Below are 27,524 nucleotides of genomic sequence, written 5' to 3' on the forward strand. Positions count from 1 at the left end.
TCAGTTAAATAGAAGAGTTACTCACGATCGCCGGGATGGGCATCTGAGTATGGTTTTAATAGCCAAAGTGCATATTTGGATATGGATTCATAGGGCGAATATACAAATAGTGAGAATTAGAACAATTGTAATTGGAAAAATTGGAGAACATGGACACTGGTGCAACTCTCACACAGGAGGATGTAAACCAGTAAGCAAAGTATTGTAAAACAGTGATCACCAAAGGGTCAACATTCAAAATCATGTAATTTAACAAATCCACGCGACTCTCATCACACAAGGTCATAGGTGGAAAACATTTGACAGCAAATCATGGCAGTATGCTCGTGCACTTCTCCAACATGAAAGTGTAACGAGTTGTGTGGGTAATTAGAAAAGCATTTAAAATTGTGGGATGTAGCTTAACCCAGTGCTGCCAATTGTGATATACTACTATCCTGCTCATTCAACCCATTCTGAATGGAGTCCAGAAGGGACATCCATTTGGACTCGCGTGTGTTCAGTATTGATACAAGATTACCTCCCCTTCTACCTGTAGAAAAAGGTAGGGCTAGGACCTTTCTCAAGATTTGCCCGGCACTAACCGCCCTTGTACCATTCAAGTTTACCAAGCAATGAGGCAGGCGCCGGAGACCAGAAGGCAGGAAACAGAAGTTTATTCCGACGGAGCAGAACACATCAGATCAGACAACAAGGTATCATGTCGAGGTGCTCTAACAGCTTCTCGGAGGCCTGGCCTCTTATACACTGGTTTATGGCATGTGACCTTCCTTTAATACAATCAGATCTTTGTAAGGCAAGAAAAAGACATCCCCGTAATCCTAGTGCTAATCCCACCCCCATATACCTTCACAATAGAGGTCCTCAACCTGCTGATAAGAGGAGGGGGCCATCACGCAGCTGAGTGTTCCGTCGAGTCTTAGGATGTGTGCGCCTGATCATATCACAGGGGGGTGGGGAGGCCTGGATCAATAGAGGGTCCTTTGAAGGAGAGCGACCTCATACAATAAAGGGCAGTAAATGATATCTCCCGGCTTAGGCAATGGCCTCGGACCTGTGTGGACAGTCGGACACGGGGTGAGGGGCTATCAATGGAGTGGTATTCATGCCGCGTGGACAATCCAGCGCAGGAGGGAGGTTTGTCAACAGAGGGGCATTCATGGGAGGAGAGGAGGTGTTGGTCAGGCGCTAGCGTGACTCCCAAGGACAGGGTCATGCAGAAGGGTCCTGCTCGTAAGGAGGAGGAGGGAGGGGGAGCCAGGGTGCGCGGAGGATGCTTGCTGGGTCAGAGGGACGTGCTGGCGATCGATCGTGGACAGGGAGACCATGATACCTAAAATGGCTGCCATGCACGTAATACATAGGTGACCTAGAATAGCTGCCGTGCATGTAGTACATAGGTGACAAGCTGGCGCAGATGATGTTCAGATCGCAAGTCAAAATTCCACAGTCCTCCCTTTTAACATATCTCGCCAACTTGTCAGTTTGAATTTATTCCCATAAGGCCACGTATTTCTACTTCATAGAGGGGACTCATGTGCTCGTTTCGGAAGTCCAAAGTCTTTGGGCACATACAGTTAGAAACAAGGCCGCACAAAGGTGGCAGACATTGGATACCTAAACAACACCCACATAAGATCACAACAGGTATCAACACAAAGGAAAACAACTTCCAACCCCAATTCTTCAAAGTGTCCCAAAACCAGTTCCCAAGCGACCATCCTTCTTGTTCTTGGTGAACCTCTGAGGAAAGTCTGTGGAGGTGTTCAATGGCTTTGTAGACTGAAGGCGAGTTGTCAGGCACGTATGTGCAGCAGCTGGATCCGATGATGCGGCATGCTCCTCCTCGGTCGGCTAGGACCACGTCTAGGACAAGTCTATTTTGGAGGGTCACGAGGCGGACCGCCTGAAGTTCCGCAGTGTTGTTGGCGAGGATACCGGCAGTGATGTTGATCGTTGTTTCTACTGCCTGGGTCAGGTGCCGGATAGCACGGCTGTTTGCCATTGGGCCCCACAGAGGAACAAGTCCCTTTGCTGCATCTAGGAACTGTGCTCCGGTGGAGTCGGCTTGCCCAAGGTCGTCTGCACGCCTCTGCCTGTGATGGTTGGCAGGGGCTACATATGTGGGTGGGAGAACGAAGGCAATGTAACAGGTACCCTTCCAACCCTTCGGGAGCCAGGTGTAGGCCTTGGTGCCACACACAAAGTACATGTTTGGAGAAGCAACAAAGGAAGGAGGGTCAGCTGAGTCCAATGTTCTGGTGGTCTGGCAGGCGCTGTGACCCACCAGCTGCGTTCCATGGCCTTCGAGACACACAAGACCTGTGACATTGATGACAGACAGAGCCACAGTCAGTGTTGCGGTAGTTTGTTTTTGTAGATGAGAAAAGGTGGTCCTGGCTGGATTGTGGAGCACCTGTACTTCGACTCGTTCTTTGGCTGGAATGTTTTTGATGAAGGTGGCGCCTGTGAGCGCAGGACACAGGGCAGCAGGAGTCTTTCCGGTTCTGTTCAGCCAGAACCCAGAGTAGAAGTGTGACACTGTCCGGCCAGAGGTGGCGTTATCCTTGTGGCTCTCTTGCATGAGGATCAGCCAGGCGAGGCAAGAGCCGTGAACCGAGAAGGGTGAAGGGATGAAGGGAATAGAGTGTCCGGTGGCATGCGGGAGCAACCCGCAGATCCAACAGTTCGTAGCATTGGCAGCAATGTTGTGTTGGTGCAACAGTTGCACAAAGGAATTGTTCCAGAATTCCCTGCGCCTTTCTCGGAGCTGAGGCGACAGAGAGATTAGGTGATGCTCTTTCAGGGGGGTCGGCTGCACTGTAGGTAGCAATGCCTCATGAGCCGGTGTGCTTTCTTCCAGAATCCAGAAGGAGGTCATGAGGAGGAGGCAGAAGAGGAAGACAATGAAGAGTGCGATTGTCTTTGATTTGTGCAAGTTGTCAGTCTTTGGATTTCTATACTGGGTATTTCCTGTTGCTTCCATCATCTTCTTATCTGGCGCTTCCATCATCTTCTTATCTGGCGCTTCCATCACCTTCAAGGGAGCTCGGTAGCGGGCAGAACCACAGACTTCGTTTTGCTTCTCTCCCGGCAACCTTTGATTGTGTTTAGGTCACCGTTCTGAGATTTAACTTAGTCCGTGGCCTACTTAGCCGAAACTCCCCCCTTTCGACGCAGGAAATACCCTTCTCTGGACGGCACAGTGGGATCGGAGAATTTTGCAAGTTCGAGTGCCCCAGTATCGGGATAACAGTCCAATATCGGTCGGTCTTTGCTCAGGAGCTCTTCTTGGGTGCTGACGTTTTCTGTCGTGGCCAGGTTTGCAGAGACTTTTCGGCAATGATGCGCATGCAGCCAATGCCTCTTCCCCTCCACTCGGAGCGCCGTTCGGGTGGTGATCAGCACTTGCCAGGGGCCCGTCCACCGAGGTTCCAGACTCTTGGTTCGCTGGAAATTTCGTATCAGCACGAAATCCCCCGGTTGGATGTCATGGCCGGGGCCCCTGGAAGCATCGGGGATAGCCTGCTGCACCTGTTGATGGATGACAGACAACGTTTTAGTTAACTTGCACAAATAATCAGATAGTAGGACGTCCGGGACGTCATGTATGGAGGTAGGTTTGGGAGCAGTCCAGAGATTCATCGGACGCCCAAACACGCCCTCGTAGGGGGTTAAATGGTGCTTGGTGGGAGTGGAGCGCATTGATAACAAGGCCAGTGGGAGGGCATCCGGCCAGTTAAGTCCAGTGGTGGCCACTATTTTTGCCAGTTTCAGCTTCAGGGTGGCATTATGGCGTTCCACTAGACCAGCGGATTGGGGGTGGAAGACCGCATGAAATCGTTGCTTCACCCCCAACCCTTTTAGGATTAATTGGATAACCTCAGCTATGAAATGGGGGCCATTGTCGCTCCATAAAATCCGACAAAGGCCATAGCGAGGGAAGAATTCCTTCAGTAGTACTTTGGCAGTAGTCATGGCAGTGTTGTCACGGGTTGGATAGGCTTCCACCCATTTGCTGAAGGCACACACAATGACTAGTACATACTTCAGGTTTTGGCATCTCTCTAGTTGGATGTAATCCATCTGAAGGACCTCAAAGGGGTGATTGGGGGTCCCGAACCCTCCCCGGGGTACTACAGTCCCTTTCCCGGGGTTGTGTTGCAGACAGATGAGGCACTGCTGAACTAGGCGTCTGGCCGAGTCGGGGATTTTGTCGTTATGCCAGACTTTGGAAATGAGTTCGATCATGGGTGCAGATCCTATGTGTGCGGGGGAGTGAGCCATTGTCAGTATGGGAATCAGATATGAGTCGGGCAGCAACCATTTGTTTGCATCTTTTGTTCGCCAGCAACCCTCTTCGTCCTTCAAACCCACCCTTGCCCATTTAGTCAATTCGTGAGGGGTGCTGGCCGACTGTATGTCTCTGATCATTTCCCTTGTGTCACTCCATTTTTCTGCTTGTGACCTAGTCACATATATGCGTGTCACTGTCCTATTCTCAGCTGTGGTTCGTGCAGTGATGTCGGCCAATGCATTCCCTTGTCCGACTAAGTCTGTCACTCTTTTGTGTGCCTGACATTTGATCACCGCTAATCGTTTGGGGAGGAGAACTGCCTCAATCAGAGCGGACACTAAATCTCCGTGGAGGATTGGGGTGCCGTGGGACGTCAGGAATCCCCTCTCCCTCCACAGGAGCCCAAAATGGTGGACCACCCCGAAGGCATACTGGCTGTCCGTATATACGTTCGCGGTGGTCCCTGCGGCTATGATGCATGCTCGGGTGAGGGCTATCAGCTCCGCTGCCTGGGCAGATCGTTGTGTGATGCAGGCTGTCTCAACTACTGTTTGGGCTGTCGTCACTGCATAGGCAGCTGAAGTGGTGCCATCTGGGAGTTTGATGCATGAGCCGTCTACCCATAGCTCTCCATCGGGGTCAGGAAAAGCAGTGTCTCGGAGGTCAACCCTACTCCTAGTCTGTTCGTCTGTGAGGGTCACACAGTCGTGTATGGGAGGAACGTCGGGGTCGTTTTCAGGCAGGGGTAACAATGTGGCAGGATTCAAAGTCGTGCATCTCTTAAGTGTGATGTGGGGTGCAAGCAGAGTCAACTCGTACCCTGTCAGTCGTGCGCTAGTCAGGTGTTGGGTCTTTGTCTGGTTCAAAAGGGTGTCAACTGCATGGGGCACTAATACAGTGAGGGAGTTGGAAAGTACGATTCCCTCGCTCTGACGGATGGAGACAGCAGCGGCAGCTACTGCTCGAAGGCAGGCAGGTAAGGCTCTGGCTACAGGATCAAGAGTGGCGGAGAAGTAGGCACAAGGGCGCTGCTTAGGGCCAATCGATTGAGTCAGGACAGACAATGCGCATCCCTCCCTTTCGTGGGTGAAGAGGGAGAAGGGTTTGGAGTAATCCGGCGTTCCGAGGACGGGTGCTGAGCAGAGTGCATCCCGTAATTCCTTAAAGGAGGCTTGACACTCAGTGGTCCAAGGAAGCGGGGAGGGGACATCTTTGGTCAGCAGGGCAAGTAATGGTTTCACAATGAGGCTGTAATTAGGCAACCACTGTCTGCAAAAAGAGGTTAGGCCAACCAAAGAGCGGACCTGCTTTTGCGTTTTTGGGATGGGGGTGTCTAGGATAGTTTGGATTCGGTCAGGGGTAAGTTTCCTCCCTTCCTTGGACAGAAGATGGCCTAGGTAAGTTACTTGTGGCTGGCAGAACTGTAGTTTCTTTTTGGAGACTTTATGGCCATTTTCTGCAAGGAAGTGTAGGAGTTGGACGGTGGCTGTCGTTGCAAGCGGGGTGGTGTCGGCCGCCAAAAGGATATCATCGACATATTGGATCAACACCACTCCCGCTGGTAGCTGGAAGGCATCCAGCTGTCTTTTGAGAGCCTGGCTGTAAATGCTGGGACTTTCAGTGTACCCCTGGGGAGCTCTACAAAATCGGTACGAGCGAGATTTTAAAGTGAAGCCGAAAAGATAACGGCTGTCTGGGTGGATGGGGATAGAGAAAAATGCGTTTTTAAGGTCGATAACAGAGAAGGTGGTGGCAGTGGACGGGATGAGGGTCAGAATGGTGGTGATATCAGAGACCACAGGATATTGGGGTACAACCACTTTGTTAATCTCTCGTAAGTCGATGATGAAGCGGTACGCTTTCTCATCTCCTTCACCTTGTTTCTTAACAATAGGTAGGATTGGGCTGTTGCAGACGTTGCTAACCACTTCTTCAACCACTCCTGCATCTACCAGAGACTGAATGATCGCTACCAGTGCCTTCTCACCCTCTGGGGATATCCGATATTGCGGGAGTTTCGGGAGCATAGCGTCCTGTCGTACAGTTATGTGGATAGGGTCAATCATCATTCGCCCCACATCAGAGTCATTTTTGGCCCACAGGTACGGAGGCAGGGTGTCAAGCAGGGACAGGTCAGCGTTAGTTATGCAGCACATGTGTCGTGGGGGACGGGATCTGGGCATGTCTGGGTTGTCGTACAGAATGACTCGTATTCCATCTGGGGAACACCTAATGGTAGCTCGAAAATGTTTCAGTAAGTCAATGCCCATAATGGCGTCAGGGGAGTTGGAGGAGAGTAGAAATGTCGCGTCAGCAGTGTTGCTTTCTAGGTCAAAGGTAATAGGCACGGACAGGGGGTTAGTGGAGGGCGTCCCATCGAAACCTATCGACGTTATGTGTGAGCCAGACAAGGGTGCCCTTGGAATCAGTCGTTTTGATAACACACTACGTGTCGCCCCAGTGTCTACCAAGAATGGAGACTCTGTACCCAAGACCTTAGCGGTGACATAAGGACCTTGCTGGTCAACACAGAGCTCGACTGGATCCCTCCCTTGCCCCTGGCAGTCCTATGCAAAATCAGGGGCATTTTCACCTTCGGATAGCTGATATTGATTCTGTCGGGGACGGTCAAATGTATTCAGTCTTCCTGATCTGTCATTGTTAGTGTCGTTGGAGTTCCCTCGTCCCTGTACTCTATTCCTCGGACCACCTGCCACATCCCTGGAATCCCTATTTCTATTCATCTCTAGCAAAACCAGACACTGGGTTTTCCAATGGCCGAACCCTTTGCAGAAGGCGCATTGGTCATTGCTAATATCTCTCCGTCCAGTGTGAGATGTCGGGGTGTGATCCTTAGGAGGTAGATCTCTGGGGGCGTTTGATTGGTAGTTCCCCCTTTGATGTTCCCGTCCTAGCGCTATACCCTGTATCTGGGCTATCATTACCCTTTCCTTCAAATCTTTCTTCTTTTTCTCGGACGCCCTATCATTCTCATTCTTTTGGTGCTCGTAATACTGAGCCATCTGAAGGATAGCTGCGGGTTTGGAGGCCCCCCAACTACTCTCACTTGTCTGTAGTTTTTGGGAGACTTCTTGAGTTAGTCCTTTTACATAATTTTGCACAAACAGGTGCTGTCCGGTTGCGGTGGTCATGTCCTGGCCACCGTAGTCGGAGAACACTGTCTCAAATCGGGAGAAGTATTCTGACACATCTTCCTGGGGTTTCTGCCGACAGGCCGTGACTATCGACCAGTCTACTTTTCTTTCCGGGACCAGTGTTTTTAATTTCTGAACTATTTTATCTGGGAGTTCCAGTATGTCCTTCACTGGTTTACTCCCTGGCTCTCGCTGTCTGTCTAGTTTACCGAGTTGGTCCCAGGTATGTCCAAACAGATCCGCGTGGTCAGCCTTCCGGATTTGCTTCCACACGTCAGCTGGCAGACATAGCCCAAAGAACAAGTCAATATCTGCTATAGTCATTATTGTTGAACCCAAGGCTGTACCCAATTCGGTATAAAATGCTGTCGGGTTCTTTCTTAAGTCGGGCAGGGTTTGCTTAAAGGTTAGGATATCTTGTCGGTCCCATGGTTGGTATACCCAATTGTACACAACCCTTCCCTTTGCATTTTCATTATTAATATCATCGCTCGTTCCCTGGCCCCGTGGCGGGATCCAGTAAGGAGCCGCTTCTCTGATAGGCATCATAGTATTGGCTACTTCTGCCAACCTTGCTTCAGGGACCGTAACCTTGGCTTCTGGTTTTTGTTCCGTGAGGTGGCGGAGGACCTCAAGCATTTGCATGAAGAGCTCCGTCGCCTCACGTTCAGTCCCATCTCCAACATCAATTTTCCTATACAGCGTTGTTAATTTAGCGGGTCCCTTACTCTGATACCTATCTTCATACGCGTTCAGGGTGTAGTAGCTGAATCGCAAGATGAAATGCCGTCTGTGACTGTCGGCATGTGAATTATATACGCTCATTGTATAATCTTCGCTCTCCCTTCGTTCTACTAATGTCTTTGCTATTTTGTCGATCCCATCCCGCTCATCTTTGCTCAACCTATTTAGTCTGGCCGATGATTGTTTGCTAGACTCGGGGTCGTCTGATGAGGTTGTTAATGTGGCTGGTGCAAAGGCCGTGAGGGCTGGTGCACTAGCGCTGAGATCGCTTTCGCTCACACTCGGAGCGTGGAAGCTTTGTCGGCAGGGGGCATATGGAGGGGGCATGTAGATGGTTGGGGGACCTAGTAGTAGCTCGTCGTTCGCTCGTTGTTTGGAGGGCAATTCAGGGTAGAGCGCAGAGGGGGTCCTAACAGGACATTGGCCTGTCGACCCTGATTCTTGGTTTTGCATAGTTTCCTTTCTTTCTTTTATTTCTTCTTCTAGTTGCTTTGCGGCTAGGTGGGCTGCCTTTCGTAATTCTTTCCCTATTTTTGCTTCTTCTCTTTTCTTTCGTTGTTCCGTTTCTTTGCGCCACATGCCGATACTGTCGAGCATAGTGGGCGTGGTCTTATTCTTCTGGAGCGCTATTTCTAATGTTTTTATTTTATTTTCGTCAAAGGAACCTATCAGTGGCCACTGACTTTCAAGGTTCTTTTTCGTATATTTATGCCATAGTTTAGTGTAAGCTATAGCGACTAGTCCATACTTAGTGAACATGTCCTTATTAGGGGTGCCCTCCAGTGGAGCTGGATGGTTCATCTCTAATAAGCGGTCCGGGCTAAACAGGCTACCAACCAGTGGGGAGAAGACAGGCATGACGGATTACAACGGGGACAAAAGTCTGCACTACCTATCTTATCACGGCGGACAAAGACTAGACAGAATATTTCTATTCTACGTTGTTTGGAGGCCGTGAATACCTCAAAAGAACCAATACCGAATAATCGGCCAATCAAACAATCCAGTGGGGAGAATAAGTGGGCACGAAAAATTATCGCTACCCACTCTTTCTCTACCTGCAAAGAGAGGCCTTGTTCTTCCCTGTTTGCAGACAAAGAATCTCCAGACAATAATCCACGAACGATAGTTCGGGAAACAGTGGGGGAGGAAGATAGGTACGACGGATTACAATGGGGACAAAAGTCTGCGTTACCTATCCTTCACTGCTTGCAAAGAGAGAGCCTGTTTGTTTTTCCCCGTTTGCAGACAGTGAATCTCCAGAGGGTTTCAACAAAGCGTAATACTAGTATTATCCAAAAACAATTTCCTCAATTCGTCGTGTTTACACGACCTTACCCGGACCGCATGGACGGTTTCCTGTCCTCTGGATCCAGCGCCCGATCGTCCTCTCTCCTTCGTGTTGTTCGCGGCACTCCTGATGGTTCCCAGTCAGGACCGTAGATCACTCGAGAGAGGTCTGTTCAGAACTAGTGAAGGTCGGATGATCGGCTGTCAGACGAGGGTCTATCGGACACGAGCTCTTCCCGATCGTTGCAGTCGTTCACTCTGTCATCGGGACCTCTCCCACTGGATCCACGTGTCACTGATGGGCCCCACGCTTTGGGACGCCAATTGTAGAAAAAGGTAGGGCTAGGACCTTTCTCAAGATTTGCCCGGCGCTAACCGCCCTTGTACCATTCAAGTTTACCAAGCAATGAGGCAGGCGCCGGAGACCAGAAGGCAGGAAACAGAAGTTTATTCCGACGGAGCAGAACACATCAGATCAGACAACAAGGTATCATGTCGAGGTGCTCTAACAGCTTCTCGGAGGCCTGGCCTCTTATACACTGGTTTATGGCATGTGACCTTCCTTTAATACAATCAGATCTTTGTAAGGCAAGAAAAAGACATCCCCGTAATCCTAGTGCTAATCCCACCCCCATATACCTTCACAATAGAGGTCCTCAACCTGCTGATAAGAGGAGGGGGCCATCACGCAGCTGAGTGTTCCGTCGAGTCTTAGGATGTGTGCGCCTGATCATATCACAGGGGGGTGGGGAGGCCTGGATCAATAGAGGGTCCTTTGAAGGAGAGCGACCTCATACAATAAAGGGCAGTAAATGATATCTCCCGGCTTAGGCAATGGCCTCGGACCTGTGTGGACAGTCGGACACGGGGTGAGGGGCTATCAATGGAGTGGTATTCATGCCGCGTGGACAATCCAGCGCAGGAGGGAGGTTTGTCAACAGAGGGGCATTCATGGGAGGAGAGGAGGTGTTGGTCAGGCGCTAGCGTGACTCCCAAGGACAGGGTCATGCAGAAGGGTCCTGCTCATAAGGAGGAGGAGGGAGGGGGAGCCAGGGTGCGCGGAGGATGCTTGCTGGGTCAGAGGGACGTGCTGGCGATCGATCGTGGACAGGGAGACCATGATACCTAAAATGGCTGCCATGCACGTAATACATAGGTGACCTAGAATAGCTGCCGTGCATGTAGTACATAGGTGACAAGCTGGCGCAGATGATGTTCAGATCGCAAGTCAAAATTCCACACTACCCAGGGTTACCTTTTCAATAACAAACCAGCGTAAGTCTGTGACCGCGTGTCCCGCTGTCAGCCAATGGTCTACCAAAGGCGCCCCTGCCACTTTGCATCTTAGTCTGCTGCAGTGAGATGAAATTCTAGATTTGATTTTTTGTTGAGTTTGGCCTACGTATAACAGGCTGCATGGGCACCGAATGATGTAAATGACTCCAGTTGAATTGCAGTTTGTATAATGTTTTAGATTATACGTTCTACCCCCGTGATCAAAGGTTTTGGTCTGGATGGTCGTGTCACAGGCGATGCATGTGCCACACCTGTGATGGCCAACTACAGGGGGCAGGTTCCAGAGGGATGTTAAGGTTGGTTGACTTGCTGACTCCAGGTAAGAGTGGACCACCATGTCCCTAATGTTTTTGGCTCTCTTGAAAGAGTGGACAGGTAGTTCGGGTTGTTTAATTACATCCGCAACCAAAGGCCAGTTTTGATTAATGATCTTCTTGATGTCATTGCTACGTGTTGAGAAGGTCGTGACACAAATGACGCGGTCAGCTGAGGCACGTGGCAAGTCGTCTGGATTGAGTAGGGAGTCGCGAGGGTTGTACCACGCACGTTTTCTGGCTCGTTTCACCATCCTGGAAGGATACCCCCGTGATATGAGGCATTCACTTAAGACTTCGGACTCTTTCAGGTAGTTGGCTCTTGTGGAACAATTCCTCCTGATTCGAAGAAATTGCCCGACCGGCAGGTTATCCTTGAGACCTCTCGGGTGATGACTCTGATATTGCAATAGTGAATTGCGTTCTGTCGGCTTCCGAAACAACGTTGTTTGCAAGTGATCTGTTTCCACATAGATCGAGATGTCTAGAAAGGGTATTGTTTTGTTGCTGGATTCCATCGTGAACTGGATATGAGGGTTCCGAGAGTTAAGCCAGTCGTGGAAAACTTGAAGTTGATCCCCATTACCTTCCCAAATGCAAAGAATGTCATCGATATATCTGACCCAAAGGGGCAGATTGGCCTTGAAGGGATTGGTTGATGGGAAAATGTGTTGATGTTCAAAATGGTCCATGTAAATTATTGCCAAGTTTGGAGCGAAGGTAGCCCCCATCGCTACCCCCTTAGTCTGCAGATAGAATCCTTCCTGAAAGATAAAGAAGTTGTGCATCATGGCAATCTCCAGTAGCTCGATTATGAATTCTGTTGGGACCTGAACCGGTGCAATTCGTTTGTCTAGGGCCTCTCTCATAACTTCCAATGCATCTTGTTGGGGGATGCTGGTGTAGAGCGATATGATATCGCAGGTGACTAGGAGTGCTTGTTCTGGGTTGAAGGGTCTCTCATCCATCAAATTGATTACCTGTGTAGTGTCTCTTAGGTAGGCCCTAGTGTTGAGGGCAATGGGTTTAAGAAAGAAGTCCACATATTGGCAAAGGGGCTCTAACAATGATCCACAGCCGGACACAATGGGGCGTCCAGGAGGCTTGTTAAGGTTCTTATGCACCTTTGGTGGGGTGTAAATGGTAGCCAGTCTCGGAAATTTTTGATTGAGGAATTCAAATTCCTGTTTACTCAAGAAGCCGGTATCCAATCCCTTCTGTGTGATTCTGAGAATAGTGCTGGCCAATTCACACGAGGGATCACTGGGTAGGAGGCGATAACTAATGCCATCCGTTAGTTGTCTGTAAATTTCTGCCTTGTAATCCGAAAGGTCCTGCACAACAATGGCCCCCCCCTTATCCGCAGGTTTAATGACTACTTCTTTGTTGTTGCGTAATTCTGCCAGGGCCTTTTTCTCTGTTTTGGATAAGTTGAGCTTCGTGAATTTGGGTTGTTTCAGTGATTGATCTACTGAAGAGATGACAACTTCTTCAAAGGCAAGAATCCGACTATTCATAGCATACGTGGGTGGAAAAAAGGTTGAGGTTACTCTAAGATCTGTGACCGAGTTTTGTTGTCTTGATGCTTGATTTCGAAAGAAATAACGTAGTCTTATCTTCCTGAAAAAACTGTATAGTTCTGTCTTCAACAGGAATTTATTCACCGGGGTAGTAGGGACATAAGAGAGTCCTCGGCCGAGGACCTTAAGTTCTTCGTCCTGTAAATTGTATTTGGAGATGTTGATAACCGGGCTGGTGGTAGTGGGTGAGGTAGGGCCCTGTGTGGTACGTACATCTACCATCTGTATGTGTACCTGCGGGTCGAGATCTCCCCGTTTAGTATACAACTTTTCTCTGTTTAGTTGACTACAGGAGACCAAAAGCAGTCAATTTGTTTCCTGCATTGTGCCAGACTCGTGGATCCTAGAAGGATCGACTTTCGACAAAATCAGAGGTATAATCTCCATATGGCAAGAGTGTTGCATTGTTCTGATTTATCCCTGAGTGTTACGTGCTAATGTTGGCAATCATGTTAGGCCAAAACTGTTCTGGATTCACATTAACCTTCCACTACAGGGTGGAAGTAAATTTCACTTTGGTTAGAACTGTTATCTGATTCTTTTGAATCCCACCGATTCTTTTGAATCTTATCGATTGTTTGTCTCCTCTCTAGTTGAGGTCTCCGCCTTATTGACTGACCACGACTTCTTAGCGTGACGTCCCTTCCATATACAGAGCCCGGCTGGGCCGTATCCCATGGTAATTCTGTCATTAATTTATCCCTTGGTCTATATATTAGATAGGATGAGTAATCGTCTTCCCTACTATGTACTAAAGCTCATTTGCTCTACTTTTTCACACAGAATTGCCCCTCTCCGCTCCCTGTGTGACGTCCTGATGAAGACCCCGCGAAAGGACTTTAATTAGCCTGCTGATAGGGGTCGAAACGTCGACTGTTTTCTTTTGTTGTAATTCCGGCACACCCCTGATTCATCTAGTATTCAGATGTGACCGTTGAATGTGATTCATTGACAATGCTTCAAATGGTGCCTTTTATTTTGGCATGTGTACTACAACTGTTTTTATACTGTCACTAACCTTATAATATATCGGTTACCTTTTAGATACTGTGCTATTTTCCATGTTCTAAACACTCCCTTGAGCACTACCCCCTCCCTCTCCCCCTTCCCCCCTTGGGGCTTGCTAATTACAAATTTAATTCATATATTGTCACCGGCAATCAAGCAGTGTTTGGTAATAAATCACATATACCAATCGAAAATTTGCCTTTCTAATTTTGCTTTACTTGTTGTTTTATTTTATTCCAGTGTATGTTATTCACAATACACTCTCCTTACGGGGACCCCTTTACATATGTACCACATAGCGCCCAGGTCCCCGTGACTGCATGGGTTCAACCCCCTCTTTTGTAACACTTTATTTAGATGCATGTGCCAGCCGATCTTTTCAACTGCAAACCACTCAACAGGAAGTTTTAAAACCCCCGTCAATGCTCTAATTGTTACTAGAATATTTGATACTCCAATAATTTGTATGACTTTATTCGTAGTATTTATTGCTCGTAGTCTTATTCCTGAGTCCGATTTGTTTTATTGTAGAGTTTTATTGTAATTCTTTTCTCTTTTTTTATGTATGACATGCATTTAGTTCAGTATACCATGCTAAGACACTTTGTAGTTCACTAATAAAAACTTTTGAACTTAGGATAAAAATGGTAAAATCTACACTTTCAAGTCATTCCCGAAACGTGATCTTGCATGAGAAGATCCATTTAATACACTTTAATACCATAGAACAGGTCATGTAACTTAACACAGAAGTAAATCTCATGTGAGGGGCTATGGAGTGGGTGGATATAAGGCCTAGCTTGTCTAGACAGTTTGTGAATGCCTGCAATACATCAGATCATGAACACCAATAACCTTTCACCGACACTTTCCCACCCTAGGAATGCTTGTTGATTTACACAGTCAAGTACATGAGTAACTGCCTTGACAGGAGGAACAGAACACCTCAGAGCTTGTTGAAGTAGAACTCAAAGCCTGTTGCTGCATGGGAAAATGCTTTTCTGTTGGAAACAAAAAAGAAAGCTAAGCGCACAGAGGTGTTACTTGTCTCTAACTTGGAATTTTCTTGTAAACACCCTTTCGGCATTGGTGTAATCCCTACGCAAAAAGGTCACTTGACTTTCACAGGAGTAAGGTTGGAAAGTGGCACTGCTTCCCATACTTACTACAAGAAACTTATGAAACATGTCAATAGTCATACCTTTACGTAGGAGTATGTTTGTGAGTCAACCCTATTTTTTTTTTACTGAAATAGCAGCTCAACTTATAACACCAATTAGAATAGGTATTTTTGCTTTTGCTTGTGGGTTGCAAAAGACGGAGCTGCATTACACAGATACCTTTACATCAAAGTGTTACAATGCACATCATGATGTTCTGTTCATTGATGCCGCCAAAAGGTATTTTAACCCCTTGCATGCAGGGCTCATTCCCCCGCTGTGCTGGGGGGGGAGGGGGGCGCACACAGCTCGTCATGAGCCACGGTGGTCTTGTGCTCATGACGAGCTCAGCTCGTCATGACCACACCCGTTTGTGTAGAACGTTCGCACAGCAGGGGAATTAGCCCAGCGTGCAAGCGTTCCAATGGTCATGACGAGCTCAGCTCGTCATGAGCACACGAGCACCGTGGCTCATGACGAGCTGAGCTTGTCATGAGCGTTCAAGGGGTTAATTAATGACTAGTCATGATGCTGTCTATACCTCAAACAATTTTTTGCACAGCACATTCAGCTGGACTCAAAGGAAATGTTAGTATATATCGTCTTTACAATGAAAAGAATGAGGAAGAACTAGTTAATATGAATAGGGAAAGATCCACTGGGTAGGTTTTGTCTTTCTTTGAAGGCTGCACAGAGGACTGCAGAGTGGGGGCAAGAAGGAATGGGTGAAGACAGGTGAAATTGGGCCTTCGATCAGAAACCAAAGCAAACACTAGGGGAGGGATTAGACGTTTTAAAAGTTTAAGAATGGGGCTAGAGACAAAACTCCTGGAGATTGTTATATATGAATAGGTATCTGTGGAAGGACATAGCAATGCCTTTACTCTCATATGATCCATCACATAGTCCTGCCATTGCAGCACATTTATACTTTATTCCTGATTTATATATCAATGTTGTAATGGAGCAAAAAAACTCAATGCCCATTTTGCATCTTTCATTATCTCACCACTGGCTTCACAGAACAAAGCAAAGTGGTTCACCCATAAACAATTTACATCTGTCTTGGTGTTAAAGTGGACAGAAATTTAATTCACCTCTACTGTATTAATATAATGTTAATCCTTTCTGACATTTTCTTAATACGTAGCAAATTTAGACAATGAGACAGGTTTTCTGACTCCAGTTGGCAAATCAGACAGAGATTATATACAGTAGGACACATATATAATTTTACAGCGGAGTGATTATAATAATTATTTTATGCAGAATTAGTTTAGCTCAATCCCCCAACAATCCTTGCTTCCAGTACTAATTTTAAGGGCAAGTATTCTCTGGGAGCATTTGACCCTAACTTTTGAATGCTTGTAATCCTATCACACAATAATAGGTGTTTTTAACCTAAACAGATGCTGATTACAAATTTCTCATTTATCCATGGAATGCGTCTGCAATAAAGTAATTATGTTTTCAAGAATTGTTCATCTTTTACGATTATATAACAGACTTGAAAACAGTTGACTTATTTTTCAGAATACCTGCAATTGCTGCTTACTTAAGAGCCTTGATTTCTTGGCAAGTAGCTCAAGATTGTTATTAAGAGGTGCAGTTAAGTCATCAGAGTCCAAGAGCATGGTCATATGTTTTGGCCCACAAATTCTCTTGGTAGAATTGAAGTTGAAAAAATTGGGCAATACATAAAAACCTAAATTCCAGTACTTAATTTCATATTGTATTATATCACATCAAACATGATCCCAGTTATTTAATATTGTCTCATAATCTCCTTCAGAAACCAATAGAAAAATAAAATAGTTCATACCCTCATTTTTCTGATGGACAACGAACCCACTTTTCTTTTGGTTTCCTCATGATTGTTTACTAAGCGTCTCCATACTGAGCTGCATCTTCTCTGGGTTAGTGAGATCAAAGTCAAATATAACCTGACACAACCTTGAAAAGCAGTTACAGTAAAATAACTCTTTCATTTTATTTATTTATTTATGTATCTATTGATTCATTTATTCATTTTAGGGCTTCTTATATAGTGCTTCTCAACCCTGTAAGGTGTTAGAATTATTTAAGGAATTAATTCTGAGATACTGTCTTAGAAAATAATATAATAGTACATTTTCACCATAATCTGAATATACTGAACATAAGAATAGCTATACCTGCATTCAGGGCCGGACTGGGAACCAAAACCGGCCCCGGCAAAGTGCTCGGCCGGCCGCCCTGTGGGGAGGTTGGGGGTGCGACCGAGCTCTTTGCCGGGACCAGTTTTCGGACGATTTTGTTACAGGACCGATTTTGCAGCTATGCTGCAAAAACAGCCCCCGGGGGCCCAAAACCGGGCCCCACCCTTGCGGCGCACCGGGGGATTGCCTGGTGCCCTGACCACATTCAATTGAGGAAGGTGAGAAAAACATTTAGACATTTATGTGCAGGTGGAGGAGTGTCTACTGAGTTTCTTTCTAAAAAATATCAGTGTCATCATGACTGCTGATGTCTTGTGAAAGATAGTTTTTTACTGGGGGAAAGCATCAATACTTGGGTGCACAAGTGCTTTATATGAAAAAATATTTCTGAGGCACGGGCTCTGGTATACATTTAAATTTGTTTAGCAACCATAAGGACAATATAATTTACATTAGAATGAAACTATGAGAACTGTATAAGCAACTCAAAAGAGTAAAAAAAGCTTTGAGAGAAAGAGTAAATAAAGGTGGAAGGTGAAACAAATTCTTAAGAGATCAGGTTATTTCATACAGTAGAAGGAGAGTAAAGCATATTGATGTTGAAGTTCACGTGAAGAGTAGTGTTTTCAGTTGTTTAGAAAAATGACAATTTCCTATTGACATCTGTTGCCTTCTGGAAGAGAACTCATTACTAGTGGGGGTAGCCCCAGAAAAAGATTTAGATGTAGCATAGTTGGAATTTAGTTTCTTTGTATCAAGTTAGATAATCTCTTTACTCCTTAGGTTTTCATCCTGCCTAAAACTAGGACTGCCAGAGATGGAGAAACAGGAGTCATATTTGAAATTTTAGGGTTTTAAAGGGCAATGGAAAAATGTAATTTGATCCTTGCCTCCAAAGGCGTCAATGTCACTCAGTGCCAGTAATATGTTGTTCATGGTAGAGGATCACATTTGTCAAATGGTTAGTGATCAAATTGTAGAGTTTATTTTAAGTTATCACCCATTATAAGTTTCTCACAGCCTTCTACTGGTGCAAGAGAGTTACAAAATCATCATGAACTTTAGAGATTCTTTCAAGGTGTCCTTGAATTTCCCGAAGTACTTCTTAGGGTTCAACCTAAACCTCCTGCTCAAAAGTGCTTCTTGAGACGTACGGCATTTAACCTCTCCTCTTTCCATGCTGTGTGAATGTTGCTACTGAAATATCCAATAAAGAATTTATATCAAATACAAGTACTGTGCATGCTGTTTGGTGCCAAGAAAAATCACATCCCTCTTGTATACAGTAATTCTCCCCAAAACAGCACTCACCAGTACCACTCCTTTAGTTGACACTTCAAATAATGTCTATGTCATAGTTAATCTCATATCTGGGTGCAACCTACTTAAATGGGTGAGTCTGAACTATTGCTCAACACAATTTCTACACTCCAAACTCTTGCTGAAACCGTGAGCACATTCATCTTGTTCATGCTCTGTTCATGAGCAAGGGCTACCTCTCTTTCCTCTAAAACTATTTCACTTCCCTTCAGGACAAGAACAAGCATTCTTTCGAGTCATTTACAGCTGAAATTGTCTTTTCAAATCCTCAATACCAGGCATTCAAATCACTAGAGGAATGGCTGTGACTCAAAATACTGCTTCCTGCTCTCAACAGTGCAGGAGAAGATGAGTGGTGGAAGTCTTCCTCCTCTGAATCCCCTTGGTCTTGTGATCTGCACTTGCCTTGCTTCTTATCATGTCCGGAGGTGCTTTCTCGAGCTCATGATTTGTGGGGTTGTTGTCCAAATATAACACCCTTATAAAAAAAGTCACTCATTGCATTTAAAATTAAAATCCCGTTAACCACTGATTTTTATTGTCTTTAGTCTCTTATTGTCTTTAGTCAAACTGGTGCCTTTTGAAAACAGAGAAATGAAAACAGTAGACAAATAAAAACATATACATCAAAATAGAAAATGGGGGAGTGCATCAGGATAAAAGGATTAAAAAATCTGCAATAAAAGGCAGATTGATAGACAGTCTTGGGCAGGATTTGGGGGGTCGTTTGATTTCATGAAACACAAAGTATTGGAAGAGCTGTAACTCGTAGCACATGTTTTGGCAATGTGAATAGAAATGAGCAGTCCTTTTATATAAGTTGTGTATTGTGGGAAAAAAGGTCTGTTCTGGTTTAGCACCTAGTACCTACAATCACACCAAAAGGGGCATACTTGAGGCAGCGCGTCATATGATCTAGCTACTTCTTAGGAAACCTGGCTAAGTGCTTGCTCACATCTTACCTCCTCACTTTTGGACTGTTGTCTACGGTCCTCAATAGTTATCCTCTTGCTGTCAGGGACTTTTGGTAAGAGCAGAATGTGAGTGGTCTTTGTCATGCTTTTGGTCATAAGTCCAGGCTTGCCTTTGCAAGGGTCCACATTTAGATCCTCATGTATGACATATAGTTGTTGAAGTTTCTAGAGAGGAGAAATTGCTGGGGCGGTGTTAGAAATGGGATTTCTGGTTGGCTAAGGCTTGCGCCAAAGCCAGGCAGAAACCACCACTCTAGTCAGGGCAAGGGAGTTACACACTGAGGATAACCCCTGCTCACCCCCTTGGTGTCTTGGCACGAGCAGTCAGGCTTATCTCAGAGGCAATGTGTAAAGCGTTTGCACAACGCACACACACAGCAGCAACAAACTAGGCACACCTCAAAAGAAACTCCACACAAGGTTATGTAAACAATATCCTTTGTATTATCATAAATACATTAGAAACCTAATCACACATTTACACTGTGCCAACTGGCACGGGCAATATTCACAGGGGATTATATACAGGACGAGGCCAACCGGGCCACAGTCAGAACCATCAGATCAGGTAAGTAAATGCAAAACACAACCAGTAACTACTGGTACCATAATGACCTAAGCATTATCACATTAGCATTAGACACCATCCTAAAATATAATAGCATGACATTAGGCATAACCACATTAGCCTTAGACCCCCTCACCAGCAGAAACACATTATGCAATAACCTCATGAGCATAAACATCATTAGAGGCATAAACCATGGTGCACAAATCACATTATACATACATCATCGTAGGCATAACATCTCGCATGAATCACATTACATCTAGACCTCAGAGCCATATCTGTAGGCATAAACACATGATGAAAGGGGCATCACATTAGGGCTTTGTGCCCTACCAACAGCCAACTTGTCCCCCAGGCCAACTGGCCTTCTCTAAGGGCTCCAATTCCCTATGTCTAGAAAAGTCAGGGTGTAAAGTAGGGCGTTTACTGGCCCTCTGGCTGCGAATGCAGTAAACTCACGGTGCGCAATGCGCTGGCCCCGGGGGGCACTCACCTCCTCCTTAGAAACAGAAATGTCCCCTCCGTTGCAGCTTCCCACTCTCATACAGGGCATCTGTGAGATCAGCATATGCACTCACGGTGACTCCAAAACAAATGTGGGCCCACGTTGCAGCTGGTGCGATGCAGCTGGGATCAGGACTGGCACTAACTGTGCCTCCTTAGCTCCCTTCGCCAGGGCTGCAATGCAGGGCTTAGACTCAGCTCCCAATAGAAATCAGCGTGGGCACCACTATGCCTGGGGGAGCCCCGCTCGGGGGACTCTCAGAAACAAATGCCCCCAACGTTGGAGCGGCCCGCTCTCCTGCGGGCCGCTCGGTAAATAGGCACTGGCAGAGTGCCAGGCAAAGCCCTCACTTGACCGGCACTCTCAGGCGGGAATCCAGGGTTCTACTCAGCCCACGGGAGCCACGGCCACGTCTCTACTGCAGGGTGGAAGGCACCGGCAATGTGCCTCTACACATCCCCCCACTGGACTCCCAACTGTGCCACCCTCACCGGGCTGGTTCAGAGGCTCCGCTCTTCTCCTCAGGGAGGCTCCGGTTTGCAGGCCGGCTTCCTCTTTGCCTTTAGCTCTGTTGCTGGGCTCTCCTCAGTGCCCCTCTACCTCACCGGCCGCCAGTGCCCTCACTCTGTACCGCCGCCTCCTCCTCCCAGGACTCCGGACTTCACCCGCCCCCCCCAGTACCCGGGACTTCGATGCTGAGCCCATGAGGCTCTGGACTTCCCACTTCCTGTGGACGACTTCTGGGCCCTGCCCACAGCCAGGCGGACTCTGCCTTACTTATGGGTCGCAGCGGGCAGCACTGCGGCCCACAGTGTTCTCGGTGGCAGCGGCCTCACGCAGGGGGGCACAGACAGGTGGGTTGGGCTCCTGCCCCGGTTTTAAAAAGTATAAATACACGGGGTGGGCACCTGCGAATTAAGTAGCGAAAATCCGGGGTGGGCATCCGCGAATTAAGTAGCGAAAATGTGGGTGGGCACCCGCGAAACGGCACAAATGCTGGGTGGGCTCCCACCGATTCCAGAAGTGCAGGGGAGAATCCCACACGCCGGAGATTCCCTCGCAGCCTAGCTCTGCAGCTGGGCTGGCTCCTCTCTCCTGGCAAATTAAAATAAAAGCGCACACGGGGCGCTAGGAGCCACAGGTCGAGCCAGCAGAGTCTCCTTGGTGCTGGGGAGACCACAGCACATGGCAGGCCAGCACCCAGGGACCCCAGGAGACAGCAGCTAGGTCCCGCGGCGGTTCCTCCTGGCAGAGGGTCCCCTCCAAGCAAGCAGAGAACAGAGCCTTCATGGGGTCCCAGCCCCTATTTTTAGGTCTCGCCTAGCGTTGCAGCCGAATGTCTGCCATAGCTTTGCGAGACATGCAGTATACACTGTAGTGTGGAGGCTTCGTGGAAGCTCCGCCCACTCTCTGCCCATTGGATTTTGTCTTAAATGCTGCCTTCCGTTTGGCTTGAGGGTTGTTAGTCACTCCTCATTCCTCATTTGTATCTTTCCACGGCTATTAGCCCCTTTACTCCTAACACTATTTTCTTCCCTGGCCTTCTCTTGTTTTTCATATTTAATTTGTTTAATCTTTTCACACTATTTTGGCCTTGCCAGTGATTTTTTGGGTTTGACAATGTGAATAAAGTGTTGTTGTGACAGCGCATCAGACAGTAGAAGTCATAGCGTAGCTGGTATTTTTTTATCTCTGAAATACGAGTTTTTTACGATTACGTGTTCTAGTCCTAGCCGTTGTATTTGTTTAGATGATCTGCCGATTTTTATTATGCAAAGAGACATTTAGTTTTGCAGTGATTCGATCCTGGAAAGATTGTGCTGTGTTTAAGGAAGTGTGTGCAAACAAACATTTATTTTTTCTTTGGAGAGGCCCTGCAGCTCCCGGCACGCTGCTACCGACTGCTCGTTGTTACTGTGCGCCATGCTGCAGCGCTCACTATTGTGAGCACATGGAAGGGATACACTTTCTGCAAATAAATGAATACTCAAAAGCAGAATAATTTGCTCTGGCATTCCTGTAGCATGATTAGTAATTCTTAGAAAGGGCCCACTGCCTTGAGAATTATTTTGGCTATGAAAGTAAAATCTGAAAGTATATACATAAAAGAAGAGCTTATCTGCTCGCTTTAAATCAGATAAGCCGGTGAGATGAAAGCGATTTAAAGCTGGAAGGAGAGGAGATGTATTACTGCCATTGTCAGAATGACAAAGTCTTTAAAGATATTAAATGATCGTTCTGCTGCCCCCTAAATTGGAAACAAAAAGTCTAGACTTGGTTTCAGCTTCCTACAACTTAATTACAACATGTTAGTGTTTTGTCACAAAGAGAGGAATGTATTCACACTCCCAAGTTGAAGCCACTTCGAGCTCTGTCTTGTGTGATGCATCATTTGCATAACAATGTTGAGTTAACTGCGTGCTTGTAAAAGGACCCCTTTTGCGAGTGCCGGAATTCACACCGATGTGATCTCCTCCTATTTAGTCCCTACTCAGTGCTCTCTGCTCACGTTTCTTATCAGTGCAAATGTTCGCCTTTCCCACCAGTACCAGCTTTTTAGGTCTCGCTATTCGATGCGCACGCATCGAGCTTGCGAGGATATAGGGCTTTAAACAAACTTTAACTAACTGGGCGATTTGGTGCTGTGCCCGTGGCTTTTAGGTCAATGCGCAAGCGCATTGACCTAAAATGCGCGTGCACATCACCAAATCGCCGTCTGTTCCCTCAGCCGCACTCCAGGCCCCTGCTGCTTTCACACCCTCTCCCCGCTCCGCCCCCTCCCCTGCCCGCCGTGTCACATTTCTCCTCCCCCCTCCCCTTCTCTGCCTTCCCTCCCACACCTCTCACACATTCATAGCATTATTCCCAACACTCTGGATTTTGTCACTGTAGGCAATTGTTGCTTCACCTTTTTAAAAACAGGGTCCTAACATGAGGAATAAAGCTGCAGGGTAACATCTGCTTAAGAAATGCATATGGATGATTTATGCAGGGAAATTAGCTTAGTAACATGCTCACTGCTGACGTGTGTGCATGCTGCGGACCACATATTCAAAACCTGGAAAGGCCAACTCAGCTTTCGACCTTCTGAGCTATTGAGAAACAATTCAATTGTGTAGCAGTTTCACAACATGTTAGTGCTTCTAAATGGAAAAATCTGAAATAACTCAGTACGAAAAAAGTTGGCAGTTTGAAAACAGGCTTCTTTCCGTTAACAATTCTTTAGTTAATCCTTTGGCACACAGACCATTAAACGTGCTAATACTACATTCATGCGGACTTACATTTTCCGATGAAATAATTGAAAAGTACATTACTGACTTGTGATCTGTTTTTAAGCAAAGGGAGAAACAATCATGAATAACAGTGGGCCAAGTCGATCAACTAAGTTCAATTAACACAAAATCAGCAACTTGTCAGACTTCTAGAGAACATCTAAGGTTTTTTATGTACGTCTGTCCTCTGTTGTTTATCAAATACACACGGCAAGATCTATTAAAAATACCACAGAAGTGACTTGAAATGTAAACGTACAAATAGGCACACACAAGTTTCTTGCCCACAGATTTCTCTTGTTTTCACCAAACCGGTTCTACACGCTTCTCAGAGTGCGCTCTGACTCAGGCCGGCACATCTCCTCCCCTAATTATTCACTGCATGGCCTGCTACAGAGCGCACGCTGGGAGAAGCTTGCGGTAGGAAGGCTGCAGCCGTGTATATCCTTTTGCTCTCCTTGCCCCTTTCTCATTATGTCTGACTTGTTAAATGATTGTCCTATACTCATAGCATTATTCCCAACACTCGGGATTTTGTCACTGTAAACAAGATCTCTTGAGGCCGGTTTAAAATGAGTTTGTCAGTGCAAAGAAACCACGCTGCTGGCAAACGTTCCCTTCACAAACGGACTTTGATGACTTCTGTGTAGAATGTTCAAAATAAATGTTGCGCCTTTACACCTCCATCCCACTCGTCTTATTCCTCTTAAAAGCACTTAATTTAAAAAAAAGTGCAAATGTGTCTAGCTTCACCTTTCTTAATAACTCGACTGACAACATAACTCCAGTATGCAAACAACCTATTGATCTATTGCAGCATAAGGATTCATTTATTAATCAGTGTTCTTCTGATACTGGCCATGACTTGTTAGTAACGTGAATACCATCAGTTGTAGGGATACTCGTGAAGATAAATATTTCAATGTTCCTTTTATTTCAACACACGCTGTTAATTTTAGCATATTTCCTAGCGGTTTCTGATCTTAGTGGGCTTTAAGTGTGTATTTCCACTGTCCTACATTATTGATAAGTGGTTAGAGGTCTACATTTGCAATGCCAATAGTCTCTCTCCCTTGCTCCCTCTAGCTCCCTCTCTCTCTATCTTACTCCCTCAAGCTCCACCACCACCACATCCACCACCACCACCGCATCCACCAACACCACATCCACCACCACCACCACATCCACCACCGCATCCACCACCACCACATCCACCACCACATCCACCACCACATCCACCAACACTTTAACCACACCCACCACCACCACATCCACCACACCCACCACCACTACATCCACCACCCCATCCACCACCACCCCATCCACCACCACTGCATCCACCATCACCACCGCATCCACCACCACCACATCCACCACATCCACCATCACCTGCACATCCACCATGACATCCACCGCCACATCCACCACCACATCCACCACATCCACCACCACCGCATCCACCACCACCACATCCTCCACCACCACATCCACCGCATCCACCACCACATCCACCATCACCACCACCTCCACATCCACCATTACATCCACCTCCACATCCACCACCACATCCACATACACCACATCCACCACATCCACATCCACCACATCCACCACCACCACCACATCCACCACTACATCCAACACTTCCACCACCACCGCATCCACCACCGCATCCACCACCACCACATCCACCACCACATCCACACCCACCACCACATCCACCACCACATCCACCACCACATCCAACACATCCAACACCACTTCCACCACCACCGCATCCACCACCAGCGCATCCACCACCACCACATCCACCACCACCACCGCATCCACCAACACCACATCCACCACCACCACCACATCCACAACCGCCACATCCACCACCACCACATCCACCACATCACCACCACATCCACCACCACCAACACATCCACCACCACATCCACCCCCACATCCACCACCATCACCACCACATCCACCATCTCCACCACCACCATATCCCCCAGATCCACCACCACCACATCTATATGCGTGTGGCTCTGTGTGTTTGTAGGTGCAAATGCAATGTTCTTGGATTTTCGTCACAATAACATACACTGAACATAATCTTCACAAAAGTTATTTACAAACGTTTAAGCTATTGCCATTATAAATTACAATAACTTTTATTTAAGTATTAATTATTTACAAAATTAAAAGCCATTGTTATTTGTAATATCAATACATCCAAGTCACGTAAATACAACACACATTGCATTACAAATGCTATAGGTGTCACATTTGCAAAAGTTAAAACTATTGACATTGTAACTGACAAAGCTATTAATTTTGCTACTTTCAAAACCAACACATACATTAAAAAAGTGGCATTTACAATAACAATAGCTCAAACTTTCCTAATGCGAGACCTATTGCATTTCCAATGCTTGTTACACTACTCACCAAGGCAAGCTTCACACGTTGCCCATTAAAAGTGAGCTCTTCAAACTGCCCAACAGGGTCTTCTCTTCACCACAGCATGAGGGTGAACTTCCCACATCGACTAGTTAACCAGTTCCAGATCCTTCCACCGTCTGCTGCTCACACTGAGCACCAGTGTCTATTTCTCGTACATCTCACTAGTGCAAGGCACCCCCACTTCAAACCAGTGGCAGCTCTTCACTCTCTGCGCACTGCCGCCACTGTGCAAGCTTCATACAGTCAAGGGTGCCAGCTTCTCACACTGTCCACCTGTGCTAACTCCCTTCACCGCTTACCAATGTGAATTCCTCAAACTGCAGCCTGCTGCTGTGTACACATCATACTGCCTCTCACTTCCGGCCCCTCAAGCTATTATTTATTTTATGCATTATATTACCTTTTTTTATTATAAAGCATGTAATCACTTTTAGTACCATCTCTAAGCGCTTGATATCAGCCAGTGCTTAATTTGTAAAATATTAAGTGCAGGTGCTCAATCTTTGGAAGAGACCACACCCACGTCCACTGGCTCCAGCTAATTTCTCCACTGGCTCCAACTACTTCTCTATATGCTCTGCCTACCACAGATTCCCTTACCACCACTCACCAACAGTGCCCCTTATCTCTCCACAGTTCCTCTCTCACAAACATTTCATTTTTTAGCGCTGCTCATACCAGTGCAGGGTGTCAGAGCACAAGATACCACAGACACATTATACAGAGACAATGAATCCTCCAAGGAAGTGTTAAATAAACCAATGAGGATTACAGCAAGGTTTAGAATGACGTCTTCCATACTAGGTAGGTAGTATGTTTTAAGAGTAGTTTGGAAAAGCACAAACTCTGGGTTTAAAATGTACCACAGTAATTGGGGTTGTCTTTCCTAATAAATGCATTTCTACCCAAACTAGCTAATGACAGTTTTCAGGTCACTGTGTGGATCAGGACTGCGACAAAAGAAGTAACCCACTGAACTATGCACATAAAAATAAAAAAATAAATGGCATTGTCATTTACAATGCCAATAGCTTAATCTCTCGCAAAGGCCACACACAAACACCCACAGAGAGCCCCCCCCACACACACACAGAGCCCTCCACAGACACACCCACACAGAGCCCCCCACTCACACAGCCACACAGAGCCCCCCCACACAGAGCCCCCCCCACACACCCACACAGAGCCCCCCACACACTGCGAGCCCCCCCCCACACACTGCGAGCCCCCCCCCACACACTGCGAGCCCCACACACACAGAATGTGTCCTGGGATAGTGCACTCCTCTCGGGGCACGACGGCGTCACAACAGCCCTTGTGCAATGTGTGCCCGCCCCACTGCACGCACATTTTTTCACACTCAGGCGGACACACACACACAAT

General features: G+C 46.8%; 1 protein-coding gene across 10 annotated transcripts in view; it reads left to right on the forward strand.

Moving 5' to 3' along the window:
* The window catches only part of LOC147718541 (synaptotagmin-like protein 2), a 684,078-nt gene that overhangs the window by 505,295 nt on the left and 151,259 nt on the right, over window positions 1–27,524 (forward strand). The window lies entirely within an intron of this gene.

Source organism: Lissotriton vulgaris, chromosome 4_1, assembly GCF_964263255.1.
Source record: "Lissotriton vulgaris chromosome 4_1, aLisVul1.2, whole genome shotgun sequence".
Classification (NCBI taxonomy): Eukaryota; Metazoa; Chordata; class Amphibia; order Caudata; family Salamandridae; genus Lissotriton; species Lissotriton vulgaris.